Source organism: Salmo trutta, unplaced genomic scaffold (assembly GCF_901001165.1).
Source record: "Salmo trutta unplaced genomic scaffold, fSalTru1.1, whole genome shotgun sequence".
In the NCBI taxonomy this organism is placed as follows: domain Eukaryota; kingdom Metazoa; phylum Chordata; class Actinopteri; order Salmoniformes; family Salmonidae; genus Salmo; species Salmo trutta.
The window spans coordinates 87633-98071 of record NW_021822726.1 but is presented as its reverse complement, the minus strand read 5'-3'; the positions used below and the strand labels follow the sequence as shown (position 1 = coordinate 98071).

The 10439-nt window shown below is 46.2% G+C and overlaps 2 pseudogenes; one reads left to right on the top strand and one right to left on the bottom strand.

Moving 5' to 3' along the window:
- Positions 1-290: 290 nt before the first annotated feature.
- Positions 291-2368, bottom strand: LOC115184032 (phosphatidylinositol N-acetylglucosaminyltransferase subunit H-like; annotated as a pseudogene).
- A 764-nt stretch (positions 2369-3132) lies between these two features.
- The window catches only part of LOC115184031 (zinc finger FYVE domain-containing protein 1-like), a 21351-nt pseudogene continuing 14044 nt past the window's right edge, over positions 3133-10439 (top strand).

Below are 10439 nucleotides of genomic sequence, written 5' to 3'. Positions count from 1 at the left end.
TGTGGCTGTAGGTCTAGGTTCCCACTACGTGGCCAAGATACAAAGGCAAAAAAGAATGGAAAAATAGCCTTTCAGTCCTAATTTAAAGGTTAGTGTTAGGCATAAGGTCAGCAATTTGATTAAGGTTATGGTTCAATTTAAAATCAGATTTTAAGAATTAAAAGTGTAGAACTTTGCATCTTGGCCAGATAATGACAATCATAGGCCTTATGTGTGAGGTGGAAGTGCTTCTGTTTGAGTCAAAGGTGGTAGGTCCTGTCCTCTAATGGCGATGGAAAGAATAGCAGCTAGTGATGGTAACAATTTATTACATGATAATAAACACTATTAACTTTTCAAATAGAATATATACAATAATAATTTAAAAAGCATAAATTAAAAACTATTTCTAAATAGATTGTTTCAATAAGAAATCCTGAAAGTTATTAAGTAAGGACATGGTTACAGGAAACACTTTGTTCAGGTAGATTGATTATAAATATTAAAAAAATGAGACAGGTTGTATTAAGGCATCTGAATAAATAATGACATTAGGTAACTCTTAAGTAAGGACCTACATTCATAAACTTTTCTCTAGCGAGACTCGTATTTTAGTTGGATGACCAACTTAAAGGTTTCTTCTATTACTGAAAACCTGGCGTGTGGAAAAGTACCTCCAAATATTTAAAGAGAGAAATGTAGATAAAAACAATCAGCTGATGATGTCAGGTGTATCATCATCAGTTTCTTCCATTTGAGAATTGATAACCAAATCAAATAAATATTATAAACACGTTGCATGACTTGGTATGCAGTGAAGTCAGTGACAGTGCTTTACCCAGATGGTTTACCAAATTACCAGGATGACGTCGTCGCCATCACCGGAATGGCATGCACTTCCTTTAACGCCATCACCATCAGCACTTTGCTAGAATCTCCTGGCAGCTCTTGTACACTTTGACAAGGCAGCTCAGTCTTAGCTTTGAGCTCTGAAAGAATAATAATAGGTAGGTTATAATCAAACAGGTATAATGGAGATTTATAAAAATAGAGATTTATGAAAGTACCTCAATTCAAAGGCTAAAGTAGTAATTTTCATTCAACTTTAACCAACAGCAAGAACACTAGTGTTGTTTTACTAACCACACATACATGCACCGTAAACAGTATTTTACAGATCAGTAATGACTCTGAGGCTCACCTGAAACAGCGGGACCACGCAAGAAACGGCATTGGGATCTGCGAGGTCCTTCAGCAGGATGCACAGGAAGTAGACGACTGTTTGCTGAAACAAATAAGTTAACGTTGTTGACTGCCCTGCCCTTGCAAATCATCAACCTTTAAGATAAGTTATAGCAGGATCCACCTAGTTTCTGCTGAACGAGACGCAAATCAATGACTTTAGTGATGATCAAATCAACTGTACACACGTAGATTGGCAGGAAAACAAATAGCTCAGTATTCTTCTATTTCCTCACCATGTGAATAGCTTCATTCATTTACTGTCTTTGATCTTCCTCACCATGTGAAAAGCTTCATTAATTACTATGTCTTTGATTTTTCTCACCATGTGAATAGACTTATTTTTGTACTGTATTATTGACTGTATGTTTGTTTATGTGTAACTCTGTGTTGTTGTATGTGGAACTGCTTTGCTTTATCTTGGCCAGGTCGCAATTGTAAATTAGAACCTGTTCTCAACTTGCCTACCTGGTTAAATAAAGGTAAAATAAATAAAAATAAATAAATAATTACTATGTCTTTGATTTTACTCACCATGTGAAAAGCTTCATTAATTACTATGTCTTTGATCTTCCTCACCATGTGAAAAGCTTCATTAATTACTATGTCTTTGATCTTCCTCACCATGTGAAAAGCTTAATTAATTACTATGTCTTTGATCTTCCTCACCATGTGAATAGCTTCATTAATTACTATGTCTTTGATCTTCCTCACCATGTGAATAGCTTCATTAATTACTATGTCTTTGATCTTCCTCACCATGTGAATAGCTTCATTAATTACTATGTCTTTGATCTTGCCCATCTCTATGAAGTCTGTAGGACTCCGTGCAGGAGGTGTCGCTAGAAGACACCTGGTCACCCAGGGAACCAATGATGAGCAGTGTCTCATGGTCCACCTTCACAAAGTGGATGTGAACCATCATACCGACCAGTGTGATGATTATGACACTGGAGAGAATGGCTGTGTTCTGAAATGAAGTAGATGAAATTAATGTTGAACTAATTGAACCGTACAAGGTCACAGCAGTAAGAGACATTTAGGCATAGATTAACATATATCATATGATCTCTATGCATAAGTCTGAGTTACCTAGTTTAGTGGTCACCAACTGTGGCTCTGGAGAGCTACTGGTGTTGTGGGCTTTTGTTCTATCCCTGCACTGACACACCTGATTCAACGACACAATATCGGATGCAGTTGGTTGAAACAGATTGTTAGTGTCGGGCAAGAACAAAAGCCTGCACTCCCAGGAGATCTCCAAGAGCAGGACTGTTGACCACTGATGCACGTGCCAGTAGGTATCGAGGAGGAGTCCCAAATGGCCCTATTTCATATACAGTGTAGTACTTTTTGGTTCGAAGTAGTACACTGTATAGGGAATATGGTGCCATTTGGAACTGAACCAGCCCTTGTGTCCTTTACATCAGTAAATCAGAATATGTGTAGGCTGATAGGCAGACAGCGCAAGTGTACACCATCATTCTGCCTTTGGAGACTTTAGCGGGGCTGACTGTGAAAACCGAGTGACTTTGACACTCCAGAGAGATGGAGTCTTACATATTGAATTGCTGATTATCGTTCTGCATAAGATCTCGCTTGTTGGATATCAATAACGGCTGGAGGGATATCTACAGCTATTTCCAAACTACTGTAGGCTAACTGTAACGTCTTCAGTTAGCAGTGAGTTCACGTTACTAGCTAGCTAGCTAACAATGTGGAGACAGAAAAAGATACAAAATAACGAATATATTGTATGGATCCGGTATGGCATTCACTTCCTTTAACTAAGTATTGATTATTTCACAAACCTAGGACAAAATCGATTAGAAAAACCTCTTTGACCTATCTAGCCAGCTAACAAAACTACAAACATTGAGTTGCATAGTGGGGAATGTAGTCATATTTATTGATAAATTAAAGCGATTCAAATCAACAACTCGACTAGCATTACTACATTTCCCAGAATGCTATGCGCGGTGTAACTTTTAACCTCTGGATCAAAACAAGCCGATCAGCTGATGAAACTGGGAACAACATCTAATGAAATCTAGCTGTCGGACAGCGAAATTATCTTAAAAAGCTATACATAATAACGGCGTGTTTGTGCTGAATTAAGTTGCACTGTATGCTTTGTTGTCTATTAAAATATTATTGCGTATTTCTGTGTAGAAACAACGGTTTAGGTTACGAAACAGCCGTCGTCCGCCGGGAAAACAATCTCGCTGGCGGTTCTTGGCGACGAGGTCCGTCTGTTTGGTTCGACGAAGGATTTTGTTGATGGTTTGGTGCTTGAGAAATTGGTCGTTTGAGTTGATGTAGAGTAACTGAAAAATACGCCAAGTGTCATCTTTTGTTATAAGCGGATTTGGTGAGGTTTTTACACAGTCACCATTGCCTATTTCTGCTGTTAAATTGGCTTAGCGAACAAACAGCCGCTAACCGTACAGTAGGCTAACTAGCAGTAGCAAGATAACTACTATGTTATTACTGATTGACAGCTAACGATGCCTTGCACATGGGGTTTGTAAGCTAGCTGCATGTCTGGACATGTATGTAGGAAGACGTTGTTGTGATTGTTTTGCTGACAGACAGGCACCTCTGTAGAGTACTTTGATGACATATGGCGATGTCAAAGTGACCTATCACAGTTCATATTAAATGCTCATCTGCTAAGTGTTTTGGGGAGTATAGAAGAGACACCACTACCAGAAGAAGAGGAAAAAACCCACATAATGCGCTAGAGAAGAATACATTTTAACACTATAGAATATAAACATAAACATATTTCCCAGCAGTTTGGTTTCGCAGTGCAGTTTTAGACTCTTCGGGTTAGCAGTAGCATACTGAAGTGATCATTATGAGTGGCCAAGGTCCGTCGGTAGATAAGGGGATGAACACCATCCTGGTGTGTCAGGAGAGCTACGCCTGCGGCGGCTCAGACGAGGCCGCCTTCGAATGCGACGAGTGCGGCAGCCTGCAGTGCGTCCGCTGCGAGCTGGAGCTCCATCGTCAGGAACGCATGAGGAACCACGACCGTGTCCGCATCGCCCCGGGACACGTTCCATTCTGTGACTCTTGTAAGGGCGACAGCAGCGGTTGTGGGGTGAACGGGGGCAGGCTCAGGGCGGTGGTGCGTTGCCAGGGCTGTAAGATCAACTTGTGTCTGGATTGCCAGAAGCGGACCCATAGCGGGGTAAACAAGAGGAAGCACCCCGTGACTCCATACCCTCCTCCGGGTCAAATCCAGGATAGTAGCCTGGAGGCTGGGGATGGAGGGGAGATGGAGGCCCTCAAGGCAAAACTGGAGAAGGTGTGCAGCTTCTTATTGGTGGATGCGAAGGAGGAGATGCAGGTGAGTGATATCCTTATGACCTTGGGTACATCTCAAATGGCTTCCTATTCCCTATATAGGGCTATACTTTTGACCAGGACCCACTATAGATGAGTGTTTCATTTGGGATGTAGACATATTATGATCTAAGTCTTGAAACAACACCCATAGACACCACTTATCTGTAGCCACTAACCCCTAGGGAGCTTTTTAGATCTGAAAGCCAGTCTGTATGAGCCAGTCTACAATGGACAGGCTTCCTGTACGGAAGGCCAAGGAGAAATCAACCCGGACTGTAGGCAGTCTAAGCAAATACAGGTTAACAATACCTAGACTGCATCCCAAATAGCACCATATTGCCTATAAAATGCAATACTTTTTGACCAGAGACCTATGGTAGTGCACTACTTTTGACAATATGACTACTGGTCAAAAGTAGGTCACTAAATCAGAAAGAGTGCACCATTTGGTACGCTGTTACCTAGGTTGTTGATTAAACGAGCTCACCTCAGGCTCTGTTGTCTTTCCCCCTGTAGTTGAAGGACGAGGAAGACTTTGTGAGTCGGCTGGACTGTAGGCCAGAGGAACTCCTCAAGGTCGTGTCTATCTTCGGGAACACAGGGGAGGGGAAGTCCCACACCCTGAATCACACTTTCTTCCTGGGGCGAGAAGTGTTCCAGACGTCCCCCACCCAGGAGTCCTGCACCGTGGGGGTCTGGGCTGCCATGGACCCCATTCACAGGGTGGTGGTGATCGACACAGAGGGACTGCTGGGGGCAGGTGAGGAGGAGAGAGGGGAAATGACAGGAATCTTGTTAAGGTCAGCTGTTATGACGTTTTTATTCACGCAATTGATACAATTTAATCAAAGAGCTGCTATCATATCAAATAAAGATAACGGTGGGAGCAGTAACCAATCAGGAGGCATCTACTAACACGTCCTCTTCCTCTCTATTGGTCACCCAGGATCCAATCAGGGCCAGCGCACCCGGCTGCTCCTCAAAGTCCTAGCCGTCTCCGACCTCATCATCTACCGTACCCACGCCGACCGTCTCCACGACGACCTGTTCAAGTTCCTAGGCGACGCGTCGGACGCCTACCTGAAGCACTTCACCAGGGAGCTGAAGGCCACTACGGCCCGGTGTGGTCTGGACGTCCCTCTGTCCACTCTGGGACCAGCTGTTATTATCTTCCATGAGACCGTCCACACCAAGCTACTGGGCTCAGGTACAGGGTTGGCATTGCCAGGCTTATCAAGCTGTTAGGGTACTAGTGGATGAAAACCAGTTCAGTATAACCTATAAGAACGTTCACCCACTTACATTGGGACCATCCACACCAAACTAACTGGGATCAGGTAGGTGGTTCTGGTTGGCATTTAGCCTGTGTGCCAGGCTGTTTGTGCTATCGTGCCAACTCATTGTCACTCATTTCCATGCCAATGACGGTAATGGAGTTGTCCAGAGCACAAACAGATCTGGGACCAGGCTATATCAGTTATCAGGTAAAGTTATAATGGACAAGAGTCATCTGTAGATGATTACAAAATGCTGTGATCAGGTGTAGGTATCCCTGCATTTGGTTACCTGTTAGTTTTACAATTGATTTAAAAATGTTTTTATTGATTTTAATGCGCTACGTGGCCTTGCATGTGAATACATGTCAGGCTTTAAAGATATCCGGTCCTCTGGCACTGGCCTTTTATACTGAACAAAAATATAAATGCAACAATTTCAATGATTTTCTTGAGTTACAGTTCATGTAATGAAATCAGTCAATTGAAATACATTAATTGTGCCCTAATCTGTTGGTCACCTTAAAGAAAAGGTAGTGGCGTGGATCAGAAAACCAGTCAGTATCTGGTGTGACCACCATTTGCCTCATGCAGCACGACACATCTCCTTCACATAGAGTTGATCAGGCTGTTGATTGTGTCCTGTGGAATGTTGACCTGCTCCTCTTCGATGGCTGTGAGAAGTTGCTGGATATTGGCGGGAACTGGAAAACGTCGATCCAGAGCATCCCAAACATGCTCAATGGGTGACCTGTTTGGTGAGTATGCAGGCCATGGAAAAACTGGGACATTTTCAGCTTCCAGGAATTGTGTATAGATCGACGTGGGGCCGTGCTTTATCATGCTGAAACATGAGGTGATGGAGAAGGATGAATGGCACGACAATGGACCTCAGGATCTCGTCACAGTATCTCTAATCGCCATCGATAAAATGCAATTGTTGTTCATTGTCCGTAGCTTATGCCTGCCCATATCATAACCCCACCATGGGGCACTCTGTTCACAACGTTGACGTCAGCAAACCGCTCAACAACACGAGGACATACACCAGTCCTCTCCTGGCTGTGCCGGGTGGAGATTATAATAGAACATGGCCAAGATGTTCATAGATGACCAGCAGGGTCAAATAATAATAATCACAGTAGTTGTCGAGGGTGCAACAAGTCAGCACCTCAGGAGTAAATGTCAGTTGGCTTTTCATAGCCAATCATTGAGAGTATCTCTACCGCTCCTGCTGTCTCTAGAGAGTTGAAAACAGCAGGTCTGGGACAGGTAGCACGTCCGGTGAACAGGTCAGGGTTCCATAGCCGCAGGCAGAACAGTTGAAACTGGAGCAGCAGCACGGCCAGGTGGACTGGGGACAGCAAGGAGTCATCATGCCAGGTAGTCCCGAGGCATGGTCCTAGGGCTCAGGTCCTCCGAGAGAGAGAAAGAGAGAATTAGAGAGAGCATACTTAAATTCACACAGGACACCGGATAAGACAGGAGAAATACTCCAGATATAACAGACTGACCCTAGCCCCCCGACACATAAACTACTGCAGCATAAATACTGGAGGCTGAAACAGGAGGGGTCAGGAGACACTGTGGCCCCATCCGATGATACCCCCGGACAGGGCCAAACAGGCAGGATATAACCCCACCCACTTTTCCAAAGCACAGCCCCCACACCACTAGAGGGATACCTTCAACCACCAACTTACCATCCTGAGACAAGGCTGAGTATAGCCCACAAAGATCTCCGCCACGGCACAACCCAAGGGGGGGCGCCAACCCAGACAGGAAGACCACGTCAGTGACTCAACCCACTGAAGTGACGCACCCCTCCCAGGGACGGCATGGAAGAACACCAATAAGCCAGTGACTCAGCCCCTGTAATAGGGTTAGAGGCAGAGAATCCCAGTGGAGAGAGGGGAACCGGCCAGGCAGAGACAGCAAGAGCGGTTCGTTGCTCAAGAGCCTTTCTGTTTACCTTCACACTCCTGGGCCAGACTACACTCAATCATAGGACCTACTGAAGAGATAAGTCTTCAATAAAGACTTAAAGGTTGAGACCGAGTCTGCGTCTCTCACATGGATAGGCAGACCATTCCATAAAAATGGAGCTCTATAGGAGAAAGCCCTACCTCCAGCTGTTTACTTAGAAATTCTAGGGACAATTAGGAGGCCTGCGTCTTGTGACCGTAGCGTACGTGTAGGTATGTACGGCAGGACCAAATCGGAAAGATAGGTAGGGGCAAGCCCATGTAATGCTTTGTAGGTTAGCAGTAAAACCTTGAAATCAGCCCTTGCCTTAACAGGAAGCCAGTGTAGGGAGGCTAGCACTGGAGTAATATGATCACATTTTTTGGTTCTAGTCAGGATTCTAGCAGCCGTATTTAGCACTAACTGAAGTTTATTTAGTGCTTTATCTGGGTAGCCGGAAAGTAGAGCATTGCAGTAGTCTAATCTAGAAGTAACAAAAGCATGGATTAATTTTTCTGCATAATTTTTGGACAGAAAGTTTCTGATTTTTGCAATGTTACATAGATGGAAAAAAGCTGTCCTTGAAACAGTCTTGATATGTTCGTCAAAAGAGACGAACATATCGGTCCTGGCCTGGGGAGGCTGTCTTCAGCCACTACAGTCCTGGCCTGGTGAGGCTGTCTTCAGCTACTATGGTCCTGGCCTGGTGAGGCTGTCTTCAGCCACTATGGTCCTGGCCTGGTGAGGCTGTCTTCAGCCACTATGGTCCTGGCCTGGTGAGGCTGTCTTCAGCCACTACGGTCCTGGCCTGGTGAGGCTGTCTTCAGCCACTACGGTCCTGGCCTGGTGAGGCTGTCTTCAGCCACTACGGTCCTGGTCTGGTGAGGCTGTCTTCAGCCACTACGGTCCTGGCCTGGTGAGGCTGTCTTCAGCCACTACGGTCCTGGCCTGGTGAGGCTGTCTTCAGCTACTACGGTCCTGGCCTGGTGAGGCTGTCTTCAGCCACTACGGTCCTGGCCTGGTGAGGCTGTCTTCAGCCACTACGGTCCTGGCCTGGTGAGGCTATCTTCAGCCACTACGGTCCTGGCCTGGTGAGGCTGTCTTCAGCCACTACGGTCCTGGCCTGGTGAGGCTGTCTTCAGCCACTACGGTCCTGGCCTGGTGAGCTGTCACTTCAGCCACTACGGTCCTGGCCTGGTGAGGCTGTCTTCAGCCACTACGGTCCTGGCCTGGTGAGGCTGTCTTCAGCCACTACGGTCCTGGCCTGGTGAGGCTGTCTTCAGCCACTACGGTCCTGGCCTGGTGAGGCTGTCTTCAGCCACTACGGTCCTGGCCTGGTGAGGCTGTCTTCAGCTACTACGGTCCTGGCCTGGTGAGCCTGTCTTCAGCCACTACGGTCCTGGTCTGGTGAGGCTGTCTTCAGCCACTACGGTCCTGGCCTGGTGAGGCTGTATTCAGCCACTACGGTCCTGGCCTGGTGAGGCTGTCTTCAGCCACTATGGTCCTGGCCTTTGGAACAGCCTCCCGGAGGATCTGAGGGCCTCAGAAACTGTAAAGATTTTAAAGAAAGATCTCAAGACTCCTTTTTAGCCTTTTACTGAGTATAGATATAAATAAATAAAAAATCTATCTATACTATTATCTATTTTATTGTTGTTTTACTATTTTCATCTTTCATTTAGAAAAGGTTTTGTGTTTTATCTTTCTCACCTTGTATTATTTTATTAGTTAAGCACCTTGAAATGCATCCCCTGTAAGAAATGTGCTCTCTTTCTCTCTCTGTCTTTCCCCTCTATCTCTCTCTCTCTCTCTCTCCTCCACCCCTCTCTCTGTCTCTCCTCCACCCCTCTCTCTCTCTCTCTCCCTCCTCTACCCCTCTCTCTCTCTCCTCCACCCCTCTCTCTCTCTCTCTCTCTCTCTCTCTCTCTCTCTCCTCCACCCCTCTCTCTCTCCCTCCTCTACCCCTCTCTCTCTCTCTCTCTCCTCCACCCCTCTCTCTCTCTCTCTCCTCCACCCCTCTCTCTCTCTCTCCTCCACCCCTCTCTCTCTCTTTCCTCCACCCTCTCTCTCTCTCTCCTCCACCCCTCTCTCTCTCTTCCTCCACCCTCTCTCTCTCTCTTTCCTCCACCTCTCTCTCTCTCTTTCCTCCACCTCTCTCTCTCTCTTTCCTCCACCTCTCTCTCTCTCTTCCTCCCTCTCTCTCTCTCTCCTCCACCCCTCTCTCTCTCTCCTCCACCCCTCTCTCTCTCTCCTCCACCCCTCTCTCTCTCTCCTCCACCCCTCTCTCTCTCTCCTCCACCCCTCTCTCTCTCTTTCCTCCACCTCTCTCTCTCTCTCCTCCACCCCTCTCTCTCTCTCCTCCACCCCTCTCTCTCTCCTCCACCCCTCTCGCTCTCTCTCTCTCCTCCACCCTTCTCTCCCTCCTCTATATCTCTCCGTCTCTCTCCAGACAACCCATCAGAGTCTGCAGAGCGTCTGCTTCAGGAGCGTTTCAGGAAGCTGGGTCTTTTCCCCGAGGCCTTCAGCTCCATCCAGTACCGTGGGACTCGAACCTACAACCCCCCGACAGACTTCAGTGGTCTGCTGCGGAGCCTGGAGCAACAGTTAGATAACAACACTACCCGC